General features: G+C 43.9%; 1 protein-coding gene across 1 annotated transcript in view; it reads right to left on the bottom strand.

Annotated features, from left to right (window-relative positions):
* N4bp1 (NEDD4 binding protein 1) overlaps nucleotides 1-17,363 on the bottom strand; it is a 41,565-nt gene that overhangs the window by 23,049 nt on the left and 1,153 nt on the right. The window lies entirely within an intron of this gene.

Below are 17,363 nucleotides of genomic sequence, written 5' to 3'. Positions count from 1 at the left end.
GTTCCATAACTTAGTTATTGTGAATTCTGCTGCAATAAGCATGGATGCGAGTATGGTGATGGTGACTTTTCACTCAACATGATGCTCTTAAAACTTAAGATGTTGCAGCTGGAAGTGGTGGCTCAGACTAGAGACTGCAAAGAAGGGAGACCAAAGCAAGACTGTCATAAGTTTGAGGCCAGCCTTGGCTATACAGTGAGACCTGTCTCAAACCAACCAAACAAAACAGCATAAAGAAAAATAAAACGGCTAAGAAGAGTCATGTTCAGGTTTTCATGTGAGCTTCAGCTCTCTAGGATCAATGCTGAGGGGACAACTGCTGGTTCCCATGGTAAACACGTACTTAGTTCCCAAGAAGTTACCCAACTATTTTTAGTTTGCTACACATTTTACAATACCCCCAAAATGTATGAAATCCAGTTTCCCCCAAAACTGTCCATTTCTAATAGCGCTAGTTTCTATTTTTGACATGCCAGTAAGAATATGGTATAGCTTATCTCAGTTCCCATTTTCCTCCTGATTAGTGACCCTGATCATCTTGCCTCATGCCAGCTGTCCTCTCCAGTGAAATGTCTTATTCTTTTGTCTGTCTCTAATTGGACTGGTTTTTATCATTGAGTTTTGAGACTTCTTTGAACATTCTAGTCTTCTGTAAGAAATGTGGCTTCCAGGGGCTGGAGAGATGGCTCAGAGGTTAAGAGCACCGACTATTCTTCCAGAGGTTCTGAGTTCAATTCCCAGCACCACATGGTGGCTCACAACCATCTGTAATGAGATCTGGCGCCCTCTTCTGTGTACATAATAAATAAACCTTTAAAAAGAAAGAAAGAAATGTGGCTTCCATCTGTTTTATAGGCATCAGTAGTCATCTTCCCATATCTTCTCCACTTTGAGACAGGATCTCATGTAGCCTAAGCTGGTCTCTAGCGCACCTGGTCTACATGGAGCTGGAAACGGAACCTATGGTTTCAGGCATGCTAGGCAGAAACTATTAACTGAGCTACATCCACAGATCCTTCTTTCCATTATCTATGAATTAACAGGGTGCTTTGTGGTTGCAAAAAAAAATAATTTTTAAGAAAGCACCATTCATGTCTTCCTTAAGCTCCAGCTCGCTCCATTTCCCCTACGTCATCTTAAACAGGTTTTATATCTAAGAGCCGAGGCTTTAGCTCAGCAACAGCATGCCTGCTGAGGCAAGCACAAAGCCCTGACTTTCCTTCTCAATGCTGGATGAAGGAGGAAGGGATTTTTTTTTCCTCTAAAGACCACACACACACACACACACACACACACACACACACACACACACACACACACACACACACACAGAGGTGGTGGAGAGCTCAGAAGTCTGGACATGAGCTGCTCCTCCAGGAGACCCAGGTTCAGTTCCCAGCCCCCAGCAAACAGCCATGTTACTGAAAGGTCTTTACAGAGCACTCTGTCCAACAACCCAAGTAAGTTCTTCTCAAGAACCCACAGAACTATCAAGATAAACCTTATGCTGACCATGAAACAAGTATCAACAAATTTAGAAGAATTGAAATCATGTAGAATGATCTCACCACAAAATAATCAAACAAATCAGTTACAGACAAGAAAAATTCCCAGGTGATTGGGAATTAGAAACTAAACAGCACCCTTCTAAGTAACTCACAGGTCAGGGGGATTTCCTTTTTCTGTTCCTTTCTTTGGAAGGGTTCGCATCTTCCAGATGTGAGTTCGTTTTTATCGTGCTGGGATGAAGCCAGGGCCTTAGTCATGCTAGGTAAGTGTTCTGCTACTGAGCTGCACCACAGCTCCCATAGGGAAATCTCTTGGGAATACACTGAACTAAATGAAAAAATATGAAATATCAAGGCACAACTGGAGCAGCACTGAAAGGGATGTTTATTTATATTTTACTGGCTTTTCCAAGAGTCTCAACACAGCCCTGACTGACCTAGAATTCACTATGTAGATCAGCAGGTGAGCCTTGAACTCGGTGATTCCTTCACCTTTGCCTTCCTGATGCTGGGATGACAGCATGGACAGCCAGGGACAGCCATGCCTGGCTTGAAAAGGAAATTTGTAAGACATAAATGCACACATTAGAAAACAATAAAGATTGGGTATGGCAAACTCACACCTATAACCCACCTTAATCCAGCATTTAGGAGGTAGAGATGGGGGACAGACATGAATTCAAGGACAGCTGGGGTATAGCATGAAAACCTATCTCTGCCTCCTGAGTGTTGGGACTACACGTGGTCTCCATGCCTACCCACCTTTTAATGGTTCCCAAAATTAACGTAACTAAAGCTCTAGCCACTGAGCCATCTTCCCATCCCCCACATGTATAATTTTAATATGCCAGGATAAAGACTCTTGTTTTGTTTTCTTCCTGTGCTGGGAACCAAAGTGTGAGACTTGTATGCATTAGGTAAGTGCTCTACCACTGAGCTACATTCCCAGACTTCATTTATTCTTAGATCCTTTCTTCTCCCACGTTTTACAACAGCTTCCTCATATTCCATGTGCATCATTAAAAACCCAGCATATGATACATACTTTTTGTTTTTAGCAATCAAACTCAAGTTGAAGAACTCAGGAAGAACAGGTGTGGTAGTATAATCCTAGTCTATAATCCCAGCACCAAAGAGGCTGAAACAGGGGAATTTCGAATTTAAGGCCACACTACTAGGCTATACCATGACATTCACATGAAAAACAAACAAACAAAACACCATAAAAGGAGAAAGTAACCAACTGCATTTACCCAGGCGTTTACTACTTCCATGGAAACTTTAGCAACTTAGAATTTCAGCAACTTCTAAAAAATGTTTGTTTTGTCATTTTGAATTATGGCATGGGGAGGATGCGCACCTGAGTGTAGTGTCCACAGAGGTCAGAGGTATCTGAGCCCCTGGGCAGGAGTAAGAGGTGGTTGTGAGTCTCCTGACACAGGTGTGGCAACTGGATGCTCTGAACTGTCAGTCCATCTCTCCAGCCCTCAGCTTGAGCAATTCTTAGGCAGGTGACTCTTAGCAATGGTTTCCCTTTACTCTTTCTTTAACTGAGAATGTTCTATTTGACTCTTAAATGATAATTTCCTTTGACAGGAAATTCTCCATAAGGGCTCTTGCTGCACATGATGGCAGCAACCTTTAATCCTAACTTCCAGAAGACTGAGGCAGGAGTGCTCTGTGAGCGCCAGGCCAGCCAGGGTTACACAGTGAGGCAGCCTTGAAGAAGAGCAAGCTTGAGTTGCTGGTGCTCAACTGTTGATTTCAGCAACAAACTCATAAAACACTCACTTCTCCTTCAGAAGATTAGCTGAGGAGGACATACTATTTTATATTCTTTGCTACCAAGACCTACAATCCACACTTGGAAAGGGACTAAAGTTGTATATTTGCTTTGTGAGACAGGGCCTATGTGGTACAGGCTGGCCTTGAACTAACTACTGATCCTTCAGCATCCACGTTCCAAATGCTGTTATTAAGGCTTGTGCCCCTATGGCTAGTTTCATATATTGTTTTTAAAAATGTTTGGGGCTGGAGAGACACTTCAGAGGTTAAGAGCACTGGCTGCTTTTCCAGATGACCCAGGTCAAATCCCAGCATCCACACGGTGGCTCACAACCTTCTGCAACTCTAGTCCCAGAGGATCTGATATGCTCTTCCGGCCTCCAAGGGCACTGCATGCATGTGCTACTCAGATAGACATGCAGGCAAAATACTAATATATGTTAGAAAAGAGAATAAATCTCAAATAAATAAAACGGGAAAATATCATTTTGTTAAATTGTATGCAAAAAATCATTTTAACAGGTCTATTTTCATTGGCATATCACCAATACATATTATTTATACATACAAGAATTATTCAACTTTCTTCAAATTGCTTTGACGAAGAAAATCTAAGTGTCCTCTTCACCACGAGCAGTTTGGATGGTACAAGTCTCATCCCTACAGAACTGAATACTTTGTGACTTAGTGAGGATGAAGATTCAGCACGAGTGCCCCTGCCCCTGCCACACCAGTTATTTTAAGAGTGGCCTGCCTCATTTACATACACTGTACATAACAGAGAACAGAAAGCAACTTTTATGTTGTCCCCACCACAGGAGTGATGCTGCCTGAGTATAGAGAAAAGAAAAAAGACAGGGATTTGGCAAATGTCAAGTACAGTGTGCCCCTTCCTGTCTCTCCAGTCAGAACCATAGGCTCCTCTTGGTGGTCTTTGTGTGCCCTACAGTCCCACCTGCAGGCTGAGCTCTGTTGTACACAGATAATGGAAAGTTAAAGACAGTAGAGATAGGTGGCAACTTACCTGTAAATCCAGCATTTGGAAGGCTGAAAAAGAACTGTCTTGAGTTCAAGACCAACCTGGACTAAAGAGTGAGACTTTGTCTCCAACCAACAAACACAACAAACAGGAAGAGGGGGTGGGCAACAAGATGGCTCAGTGGATAAAAGCTCCTCCTGCCCAAATTGATGATCTAAGTTCAATTTCTAAGACCCATGTGGTAGAACAAGAGACTGGACTCCTGCAAATTGACCTCCACAGCTCCCTGGGTACATATGCCCATACCCTGATAAATTAAGGAATAAATAAATCAATAAACAACAGGGCAAACCAAATCGGGGGTGGGGGGTGGGGGCAGGCAGTAAATTCACTATCAATGGCTTGTTAATCTTCTAAATTTGGTTCTCTTCCAATTCATCTGTTCCTATTTGTGTTTCCAAGTCTACCAAGTCTTTTCCAAGTAGCTACCTCAGGCATTCAGTCAGGGTCTGACAGCTGTGTTACAGAACTATCAGGGCGCTCGCCCTGCAGTCCTAGGACTGGAAATGGCCTTACACCTGTTAGTGTAAGGGAAGCTGCCAGTCCAGGGAAGGAGGTGTGAGGCTGAGTTCACCTGCACCAGATCAAGTACAGAGGAAATCCTACAGTCACTTGAATAAGGAGAAGGAAGAGACCTGATCAGATCTCTTCAGCAGGATATCAGCAGCAATTAGTCAAGCTGAAGGGGGAGAGATGTCTTTTCTAGATAAAAGACTTCCAAAATACTCTCTTTAAAGGGCTATTTTTCTAACTGATCCACAATAAAGCCCACCTATGAACAGATTCTACCTGGGCCCAGAACTCGAAACTGGCTTAGTTAAAAAAGATTTTTCATCAAACACATAAAGATGCCTGTGCATGAACAAAGGCTTGGCTATGAGACCAAGACAATAAAGCCAAATTCTTAAGACAATGTCAGGGCTGCAAACAGTGTCCTGGGGTAGAGCACTCGGCAGCATGAGGCCCCAGTTTCAATCCTGCTGTAGGTTCATGTCTGTAGCGATGACAAACTACCCTTACAAAAAGCAACCCCGGGAGAAAGGGTTTGTTTTAGCTCACAATTACAGGTGACAGTCTATCACAGCAAAAAGTCAAGTGCAGGAACTTTGTCAGCTGGTCACGTCATGTCTATCAGAAATGGACGCATGCGCACTTAGTGGCGCTGAGTCACATTCTTTCTATCGTCCAGGACCCGAACCCAGGAAATGGTAGCACACACTTTTAGGCTGGATTTTCTCACATCAAAAATGAAATCAAGACAATCCCCAACAGGCCAACCTGATGCACATAATCCCTCACTGAGACTCTCTTCTCAAGTGATTCTAGACTGGGACAAACTGACAATGAAAACCAACCATCACAAATCCTCAGTACAGAAGAAGAAATTATTGACACTTTCTAATAAATACAAAATGACAATGAATTCATGAAACGGGAATCAGGATGTCAAAAGGAGGAAAAGGAAAGAAATCAGAGTTAAGAGTGCTGGCAAGTTAATAATATGAAGTCAAGCATGGTGCCTACGGCTATAAATTCACCACTAAGGAGAACAAGGCAGGAGGATTGCCCCAAGTGTAACGCAGCCCGAGGAGTGAGACCCTCGCTCTGGAATGTGCCCTGTGCATAGATGTTATTTTCAGATAAACCAGGTACACTCCAGCAAAGCATAGGTCACTATGTCTTAACTTATAAAAATGTGCTTCTTTCTGACCCAGATTGTGGAAATACAACTGGTCTTGGTGCCCCCCCCCCCCAACTAGGACCTTACCTCTGTCAGCAATCCCTCCCTGCAAAAGATCAGTCTGCCTAAGTGCTGCTCCTCATACAGGAAAGCTGGGTTTGTTCAGGGGCTACTACTGAGTGTCTCTTCCTCTCCCGACTACGCCCCAAATCCTTTGCTACCATTTTCTCCCGCCCTCAGAGGAGGATTGTTCTCAGAATTGTCTGCAGGTAGCTTCCTCTCAATTACAATGCTCGCCTCTCCAAACTCCCCCGTAACTTCCACTGTCCTCAACACTGTGAGGACAAGACTACTGGCCCAGCACTTCCACCCAGTCATTCTAGTCCAAAAATGCCTCCAATTCAGGTCTGAACTGGAGCTGACAGCTCTCTTCTGACCCATCTTTGCTCCAGGTTCTCTTTTAATGAACAGTGGCTTAGAGTCAATGTATACATTGTAATCAACTACAAATCAAACTTCTTTCTACCCATCAATCTTATTATGCCCTCGATACAATAACTTGTCTACCCCTTGTTACAATATAAGAGGTGCTTCTGAAAGCATACTCTAGAAAGCTTCCCGCTGGACAGGACTGTTGTGGGATATTTGTATTGTGGAAAGGTGTATTGCTGTGATGGTTGTAATAAAGGCTGAATGGCCAATAGCCAGGCAGGAGGTACAGGCAGGGTTTCGGGGAGAGAAAGGAAAAGGAAGAAGAATCTAGACAGAGAAGAAACAGGAGGTGCAAGAAGAGAGGTGATGCCACATGGCAGGTCTTAGTTTAGTAGATATGGGTTAATTTATTAGGACTAGTTAGAAACAAGCCTAAGCTATAGACTGAGCTTTCATAATTAATAATAAGTCTTTGTGTCATTATTTGTGAGCTGGAGGCCCAAAGGGAAGTCTGACTACACTACACAGGACTAATGTTCAAGTTCTGAGGGGTCTTGTTGAAGACCTCTGGCTTGGATGAACATGTTTGCTTATTTTTGCTACATACTTTAACTTTTCCTTCCTCTACTCTTCAAAAACTTTATCTGAGAAAACAGAGTATGTATATTAATCTCTGCATCTTATTAAATTGTAATGTTTATCACAAGTCCAGTAGATTGCACATTTCTCAGGGGTGGGAAATGCCCCTAGCCATCAAATTCAGTGATTATCAAGCAGGCATAGTTCTCTGAGCATCTAGCAACATGAGGAGATGTACCTGGCTGTTACAGCTTGAGGAGATGCTCTTGGCATCTCTGGCATCTAGAGGGTGGAAGACAGATGCTGCTAATCATCCTATAGACACAGTACACTCCTCCCCACACACTCAAATTATATGACCCAAATGCATCACTGCTGAGAAACCCTGAAGAAATCAATTAATGTCTAACAAATACCTAGAGGTGATTTGGAAACATGGACCAACATCTTGCAACAATGATTTGGCTAAACATTAATTAAGAAAGGGTGGCCAAAATGACAAGAATAGAATTGTGTGTGTGTTCCATTTCAACAGTATAAAACTGAGTATAGTGATGCATGCCTGTAATCCTAACACCTGGGAGTGGAGGAAAGAGGACTGGAAATTCAAAGCCACCCTTGACTATGTGATGGGTGAGCGCAATACCTACCTCAAAATACAGTTTATATAGAAAAATGTTAAATAGTTCTAAGAAAGACAAAAATATGGCCTGTTTCTTTGGCCTATTCCCAAATTATTTAATTTTCTAGGAACATACTACTTGTTACTAATTATAGTCTGGACTGGGAAGCTACATATTAAAATGTGTAGAGTTCTGGAACAAAGTATGTAACTAGTTGACTGAGTACTTACCTAGTATGCATTCACCTTAGCACTGTATCAAAAATGGCAATACATGCCTGCCATCTCAACACTCAGAAAGTGGAGACAGGAGAATCAGAAGTTCAAAGTCAGGGGCTGAAGAGATGGCTCAGCAGTTAAGAGCACTTACTGCTTTTGCAGAGGACCTGTAAGATCCACAACTCATTCTAGGAAATCCAGCACCCTCTTCTGCCCTCAAGATACCAGGCATGCACACAGTGTACACACACACACACACACACACACACACACACACACACACACACACACACACACGCAAAATGCTCATACCATACACACAAAATAAAAAATAAATCCTAAAAAAAAGTTCAAGGTCATTCTTAGCTATATAGAATTCCAAGTTGGCCTTGGATACATGGCACCCTGTTTAGAAAATTAATCAATTAATTGAAATGTGGAGCTTTGCCATCAAGATGGTAACTCTCTGAGCTGGTAGAAGAGATATCCCTGAAGAGTATGGTTTCTTTGCTCTGTAAGACATTAGGTAGCCAATTTATTCTCCAACTCAGCAACTTCATTCCAACATTCTTTTGTTTTGTTTTGTTTGAAACAGGGTTTCACTTCGTAGACCTGGAATACAATATATAAACCAGGTTTAACCTTGAACTCAAGAGATCTGCCAGCCTCTGCTTCCTGAGTACTGGGATTAAACTGGGATTAAAGCGGTGGTTCTTACCCTTCCTAATGCTGTGACCTTTAATACAGTTCCTCATGTGGTAACCCCCAACCATACCATTGTTTTTGTTGCCACTTTGTAACTATAGTTTTGCTACTGTTATGCATCTTAATGTAAGTATCTATGTTTTCTAATGATCTTAGGTGATCCTGTGAAAGGGTCGCTCAATCCCCAAAGGGGTCAATACCACCAAGTTCAGAACCGCTGGATTAAAGACATGGTTCTAGTTTTTTTTTTTTTTTTCATGCAGGCCCTCAGATCCTCAAACATTCTTTGAACTACATTTATGTCCTTACTAGCTGGTTCTGGTTCATGAGTTACCTGCCTGTCTGAAAACTGGCTTGTAACTTTAAAAGGTGTTTTCCCTTTGGAGGTTTGTAGGACCCATTAAGATGCCCCAGTGCACTCACTGTTAGAAGAACTAGCTAAGTGACCCCCAAAAGGCATCTGGTTATCTGTTTAAATACAAGCTTGTCTTACTTGGTGCTCCCCCTCCCCCGCCCAGGCATCTGGTTTCCTGCTTAAACACAAGCTTGTTGTGGTCTCACATTTCATTTCAGGTCTCAGAACACATCCTCGGCAGCAGAAGTCTACCCTTCTCTGCCTCTCTGCCGGGTTCTTCTCTTCTGCTGCTGTCTCTGTAGCTCATCACCCCAGCCCTTTCCTTGAGATGGCTCACTGGTCTCAAGGATCCTCCTGCAGTTTCCTGAGTGCTGGCGAGTACAGGTGTATTCATTCCACTGTGCCCAGTTCTGCCTGTCCCCTTGCCAGGGCCAAGAGCCAGCCTGCCAGTCTCAAATGCACCTCTATGTGCATGAACATGTTCTAAGCTCCCCTGGCAGCAATCTGACCTTTAGGGTACGATCATGTGGTTATCTGTCTAGCAGATATTAGGATCTACTTTCAGACGAGATTAAGAAACTGGTTTGTGGCCAGGATGCAGCTCAGTGTCATAGTTCTTGCTTGTATGAACTAGGTCCTGCGTTCTACCCCCAATATCACAAGTATGGAGGTGCACGCTAGAAATCCTAGCACTAAGGACGAATGTAGGAGGGTTCAAGGGTCCTGAAGGTACATCCTACATCAAGTTCTAGGTTAGCTTGGGCTATAAGAGACCATGTTTCTTTCCTTTCTTCCTTTCTTCTTTTTTTCTTTTGGTTTTTCGAGACAGGGTTTCTCTGTGTAGCCTTGGCTGTCCTGGAGCTTGCTCTGTAGACCAGGCTGGCCTCGAACTCACAGAGACCTACCTGCCTCTGCCATCTGAGGACTGGGAATTAAAGGCTTGTGCCACCACTGCCCCACAAGGAGACCCGTTCTCCAAAAAAAAAAAAAAAAAAAAAAAAAAAAAAAAAAAAAAAAAAAAAAAAAAAAAGACAGAGAAAGGAAAAAGGTAAAAACAAAAACATTCGAGAGGCCCTGTATATCTAGAAGAATGTTCTTTTTGACATGTCATCTATATTAAGGCACAGAAACTCACTGCCTTGTGGGAACTGAACCAGCCAGGCTTCAATACGAAGCCTTACTCCCTCAGTACTTATACTGGACATTCTCAGAGACACCTTTCCTATCCAGCTAGTCTCCTGATGAGTTAAAACAGTTGACAGGAAGGAGGGTACCTGTTAAAAAGTAGGCAATAAGATGTGACAGCCAAGCTACCGTCTATCAATATCCATTTTCTGCTTCCTTAATTACAAAATTCAGATTCTGTTCAGGACAGCAATATACCTGAGTCATAAATGAAAATTTCCTAGTTTGATACTAGCAATGATCACATGACATAGTTCTAGCCAATTAGAGGAAGGCAAAGATTACATTAAGGTTTTCTGGAAGGGTGTTACTTCTATATTTTGTTCTCAAGACAGCCCTGATAGCTGAGCAGTGAGTCATTCTGTGATGATGTGGGACCAACTCCTAACCACTGCTGAGACTTGCTTATCTTCAAATTTTCTTTACCCCTTTGTCCTGCTCAGGATTAAACACAGGGTCTTCTTGTACATGCTAGGCAAGCCCTAAACAAACTCCTTTACACTTTTTTTTCAGTTGAGGACAGGGTCTCAGTAAGTTACCCAAGCTGGTCTCCAAGTCACTACACAGCCCAAAGCAGACCTCAAATTTGCAACACTCCCACTTGAGCCTCATGAGTAAGTGGTACTACAGGTGTGCATCACAAATGCTCGGCCATCTTGAGATTTCTTTAGTGGAAAAAAATACTAAGTCTCTATTTTGTATAGGCATCTACTACTGCAAGAATTTTATTAACAATAGAGATAGATCAACATGCATTAATCTACCTATAGCAACAAAATAGCAATTTTATTCTCTTAATTAAAAAAAAAAAACACCAGAGGTGCTGAGTGTAGTGGTATATCCCTTTACTTCCAGCACTAAGGAGGCAGAGACAGGCAGAGCTCTGTGAGTTCTAGGCCAGCTAGGGCTACATGGTGAGACTTTATCTCAAAACAAAACAAGACCAGGGTTAGGAGCCTTTAATCCCCCATGAGTTGTGTGTGGGTGAACAGTGCAGGCAGATCTCGGCCAGCCTGGTCTACACAGTGGCATTCTGTCTCAAGAATAACAACAGGGCTAGGGAGATGGCTTAGTGGGCAAAGGCACTTGCAGTACGACAGGATAACCTAAATCTAACCCTCAGAATTCAGGGACAGGAGAGAATCCACTCCACAAAATTGTCCTCTGTGTGCACACTGCAGCATGTACACACACACACACACACACACACACACACACACACACACAGAACCCATACACACACAATTATAATAATTTTTCTAGGAGTTTAACAAGAACAACAACAAAGCAGTTCCTTGGTCTACAAAGATTTCCCTCCATGATTTCATTTGAAATTTAAGGATGCTAACTTTATACAATAATATTAATTTAGTAAAATGTTGGCAAAAAGCAAGATAGTGAACCTTTACTTACCCACATGGCAGCTTACAATTACCAGTGATACCAGTTCCAGGGGATCTGATGACCTCTGACCTCCACCGGCACCAGGCATGCACATGGCACACTGGCACACGCAGTGCGAGAACATTCAGACCCATAACATCTTTGAAAGATAAATACATCTTTTTAAAAAATCATACAATAGGGTCTGCAAAATGCCTCAGCAAGTCAAGTCACCTGCCAACAAATCTGGTGACCTGAGTTCAATCCTGGGACCTACATGGTGGAAGGAGAACCAGCTTTGACAAGTTGACCCCTGACCCCCATGCAGGATACGGCATAAACAGCTCCGACAAGATAAGTAAGTATAATCTTAATATAATCTTAAACCAAATCCTACACTGTTGGCTGGGAACGGAACAGGAAAGGGGAAGCTATAGCATTAGCAATGAGTGTCTCCCATTTCAACATTCTGGAATAACCCCAAAGTATTAGCCATAAAAGACAGTGAGCCAACCACTGTTTCTTAAGATGATTTTCACAACTATACAGAAAAAACAGTATCATTCTAGGAAATGTAAAAAAGCTACCACATTCCTTTCTGGTAAAATCACGAAAGCTCCACAATACTACCCAGCGGTACATCTCTAAATTACTTCCTCCATGAACAAGTCTACATGACCCAGGTATCACTCTTCCAAGCAACAAGGACCTGAAATCCCTGTACCATAATTCTCCAGTACTTCCTGAAGGAGCCCAGCTGACCTACAGTCTAGACTACAGTCTTTTTTTTTTTTTTTTTTTGAGACAGGGTTTCTCTGTGTAGCTTTCCGCCTTTCCTGGAACTCGTTTTGTAGACCAGGCTGGCCTCGAACTCACAGAGATCCGCCTGCCTCTGCCTCCTGAGTGCTGGGATTAAAGGCATGCGCCACCACTGCCCCGCTAGCCTACAGTCTTACCTCTACTTTCCCTTCTACTTCCTTATCCTCAAACAAGGGGACTCTTCAGACACAGCTCCTGGGCCCTACTCTGCTTGCTCAACTCTACTTAGATCCTTTTAACTGTAATGCCGTGTGTGGAACTCACTACTCCACCAGGGACAGACACATCACCTACAACATCGGCCCCAAGGTCCAGTGACACTGTAAGCTCACTGTTCCTGACTCCCTCTGGTCCCTACCTCAGTCCCACAGAAGTAAGTCCCTTCTGAAAGCAATCTCAAGTGTGCTCGTTCTCTCTCTCTCTCTCTCTCTCTCTCTCTCTCTCTCTCTCTCTGTCACAAACACACACACACACACACACACACACACACACACACACACACACACACACACACACACCAGGAAAAACCAACCACCTGATGTTTCTCCAAGACAGTGTTCTGGACCACCAGGTCTTCTGCTGCTCTCTCTTCTCCGAGAGAAGGAAGTGTGTTAATTTATTAATCTGTAGTAATTACTAATACTTTCTAAAGTAGAGGTTAGAAGAACAGTTCAAAAGCTCCATCTGGATCACTGACATGTTTTCTTCACTATGTGTGACTGGACTTTAGTACAATACATATCTTGTAAACTGATATACACCCTGGGGGTGGCTATGCTGAAGACTCAAAGAGGCTGGTTGATTTGAGCTTGGCTTAGAGCTGACACTGTAGATCCAGGCAAATCATCTTGGGCTATCTTTACTCCCTTCAGTGGCCATTCACTGTCCACTTGTATCTGACAGAACATCCTTTTAACTACAGGTAAAGCTTTTGGGGTGTATTAACTTAGCAGGATACTAGCTTCCATCAACCCAAAAGCTAAGACCACCATCAACAACATCTGAGACCTACAGATTTTCCCACCTGCTGTACTAGCCACCTCAAGTTCCCAGCATCGCATCTGCAAACTTCCTTGACTCTTAACTTTTTTTTTTTTTTTTTTTTTTTTGAGACAGTGGCCAGATAGCTCTAGCTGGGTTAGAACTTGCTATGCAACCCAGGATGGTTATGAATTTGTGGTGATCCTTAGCTCTGCCTTAGAGTGCTGGGATTTGAGGTGTGTGCTACCAGACCCAGATGATTTATGCCTGTCTTTTGTTCTGACAATGAAAGTTTACGTAACTATTTCCATGTTAAGACATGTTATTCAGCCTGGTGGTGGCACACCCCTTTAATCCCAGCATTTGGGAGGCAGAGGCAGGCAAATCACTGAGTTCCAGGCCAGCCTGGTCCAGGATGGCCAGGGCTACACACAGAGAAGCCCTGTCTAGAAAAGCCAACAGCAGCAACAAAAAGACAAGTTATCCAGGGCGAACAGAATGTGTGCTCCTGAGCCACAGGCACTCATATTAGGCTTAGAGCAAACTGTCTCCTTGTCCTTGACAGCTGTGTTTTGTGTGGATGACCTTACAGAGAGAATCAATGTGGCCTGTTAATCCCAAACTGTGAGAGGCTGAGGCAGGAAAACGAGGGCTCCAAGCTATTCTGGGCTACATAACCTTCTTAAGACAGAAAAGAAAAAAACATATTACACAAAATTTTTGTTGATACTTGTACATGGAATTAAAAATATAAGTTTGCTCTCCCTTACCCCACCCAATGAGTAAGTCCTCTCCAGGTTTTCTAGCTTCTCATACTATCTTAGGGTTAATATTGCTGCGATGAAACCCCACAACCAGAAGCAATGTGGGGAGAAAAGGGTTTAATTGGCTTACATATGTGGAATCACGGTACACTGGGGGAAGCCAAGGCAGGAGCTCAAAACAGATGGGAAGCTGGAGGCAGGAGCTGATGTATACTCATGGAGGAGTTTGCTTACTGGCTTGCTCCCCATGGCTTGCTCAGCCTGCTTTCTTATAGAACCCAGGACCACCAGCCCAGGGATGACCCCACCCACACTGGACTGTGCCCTACCCCATCAATAACTAATTAAGAAAATGCTCTACAAGCTTGCCTACAACCTGATCTCATGGAGGCATTTTCATAAATGAGGTTCCCTCCTCTCAGATGACTGTAGCTTATGTCAAGTTGACATAAAACTAGCCAGGACACATCTTACCCTTACACCCCCAGAGTAATGCCAAATTAGTATGGAAGTTGCTGGTCATCACTCACAGTATCTGTACTTGTATCATCACAAACCAGCAGCGGACAGGTATAAATGCTGTGGCATTTCGTAGCTACATCATTGACATTCATGACTTCCTACACTCACCCTCCTTCAGCAGGCCTCAGACACCCTTTCTACCTCTAGAAATTTCCTCCATGCTCTCTTCACTCAAGGAACTGAGTAAACTGCACCTTTCAAATACCTGGGATTGTGTTCACGGTTCCCTCCTTCACCCTCTGGAGCCTCACTGATCAGAGAAGCTGTTCCTTCTTCTCATTAAGCAACACTTAGAACACATGACAACTATTACGTGAATCACGCTGTCCTTTTTCCATGTCCCTCTCCTACTAGGCTATAGGATTCTTGAGGATAAGGAACAACCACACATTGACTCCCTCACAGGTGATCTTTTCCCCAAATGCTAAGCACTGGCAAGTTGTGGTACATGCCCACACTCCCAGCCCTGAGAAGCAGAGGCAGGGGTATCTCCAGTTGGAAGCCAGCCAGAGCTATAAAGCAAGACTTTGTCCTTAAAAACAAGTAAATACAAACTTTAAAACTTGACTACCTGGCAGCCTCATCACCAACACCAGAGACTATGAACCATTCCTTCCAGCTACCAGGGTTTAAACTGCCTTAAATACCTACTTCCACTCAGGTCCCAAGTCCCTTGTCACCACCCAAGTCCAGTTCAACCTTAAAACAGTATTCCTTTCACCCCTGGCTTTCCGCTTGCCTTCAAATTATCCATCCAGAAATTTCAGGCAAATTCCTTCCCTGCAAAAACTCTCACTGACTCCCTCCTGAATATCTAAGGTCTTCTTGCTTGAGCCTAGCAATTGTATCTCACAAAGGACTGTGACATACTCTGTCATGACATTCTACCTCCTGTGTTTTCTGGCTTCCACATCTTTGTCAACAATGAAGTACCTGGTAATCTTCCCAGCTTCTCAGAGTCCACCGAAAGTGCTGCCTCCTTCCCAGCAGAACGGGGCAGTCAGTCCATGCCTTTCTTGAGCTTCGACAGGCATTATCACTCAAACAGTAGCTCCCCCTTGCCTCCTCCTGACTGCTGGAGACCTAACTAATTCACAGTCCATTCTCACAGTTGTAACAGAAAACCCAGCAGGTGGCCTCCCCCAGTCCCATTTTCTGGCACTAGGGACTGAAGCGACAAAGCATTCTACACTGAGCTGTAGAGAACTCTCCTTGGGCTGAGGGCACAGCTTGATGAAGAGTGCTTAGCTAGGGCACACACGGCCCTGGGTTTGATGCCCAGCACTATCAAAAGTAAAAACTGGGTTTCTCTGTGTAGCTCAGGCTGGCCTCAAACCACCACCCTCAGGCCTCAGCCTCCAGAGTTCTGGGACTACAGTATGTTTCACCACAGCCACTGGCTGAACATTTCTTTGTGTTCCCCCCAATGCCTTTTCTCCTTACACCAAGTTAATGGTTCCCTTTCCCTCCAAAAGTTAAAAAGTAAAACTAACTGCCCTTGATTGTGGCAGTCAACTCTTACCATGAATCTCACGAGAGGAAAAAGGACTTCTGGTAAATGGGAAGGTTACATTATGAGTAATACATGTTGAAAAGATTAACAGGGCAGGTGACATTACCATTACCAAAATACCATATGCCACACCTTTCCCACTGGCTGTGCCAAACACTGTGGTACTAGCAGACACACTAGAAAACGGGTTGGAAGGTTTGGCAGGACAGGCAAGGTAGAGGGGAAGCACTTTCTACCTCTGGGGTGTCCTGAGAAAGAGCAGAAACAGCATCAGCCCAACCCACAGCAAGAACAGAAGAGACTAGCCTGCTGTGGAAGTCTAAGAGAGAGCCGCTACCACATACAGTAGGAAACAAGATGGCGCAGGATTAGTAAGTACCCTGAGGTGGCACACGCCTGTAATCTCAGTGCTTGGAGGCAAGGCTAGAAGGACTCCTAATTCAAGACCAGTCAGTCACCACAGCCAGACCGTCTTACAGTGTCAGTTCCGACAGACAGGAAGCCCTACCAGGTTCCAGCATGCAAGGAGGACTTTCTGAAGGACCAGAGTCTAGTATAAGGTGAACTAGGAGGCAGGGAGCAATGATACAAAAACAAGGACGCCAGAAGGGACCCCACTGGGGACCAAAGTCCTGACCGAAGCCAAGCCAGGGAAGAAGGGGAACGGGCGCATGGTGTAACATTTAGAAATGGTGGGCCTCAGGCATGGTTTTAGACTGAATAGTCAGAGTGGGTGCTGAAGACAAAGAAGGGAAACAGGAGGAGTTATACTATCTGTTCGTGATCAACAACCCATTTAAGGAATCAAGCACTGGAAAACCAACTTGATCCAACATCCATGATTTCAGCCCACACTGTGAAGAATCACACAACTAAGTGCCTTGTAGACTACCCACGTTAAACACACGCATCCTTTTTTTTTTTTTAATTAAATCTAATTACATCAGGAGCTACAGTCACTCAAGGGTAACGTGAAATTTGTAACGTAGGATGTAAAAAAGGGTCTCCCCAGGGCTAGGTTGTTTGACAAGCATCACCCATTCACGTTCCAGAAACAATACCTCACCCATGAATTCTGGCGCCCACAGATGGGAAACTTTGGAGAAACGTGGGTACCTGAAGGTGTTCAGGAAGTAAAGCTCAAAACACCAGGCTTTGAGAAGCTGTAGACTGCAAACCGAGAGGGGCAGCGAGGGGCTTTCTCCTAAGTTCCCAGATCTGACCCTCCAAATACCGCAGGAGAGGAAGCACCACCTTATCCCTCAACTTCC

The sequence above is a fragment of the Peromyscus maniculatus genome, chromosome 5 (genome assembly GCF_049852395.1).
Source record: "Peromyscus maniculatus bairdii isolate BWxNUB_F1_BW_parent chromosome 5, HU_Pman_BW_mat_3.1, whole genome shotgun sequence".
NCBI classification, from domain to species: Eukaryota; Metazoa; Chordata; class Mammalia; order Rodentia; family Cricetidae; genus Peromyscus; species Peromyscus maniculatus.
Note: the sequence above shows the minus strand (reverse complement) of the source record. Positions and strands in the feature narration are given on the sequence as shown.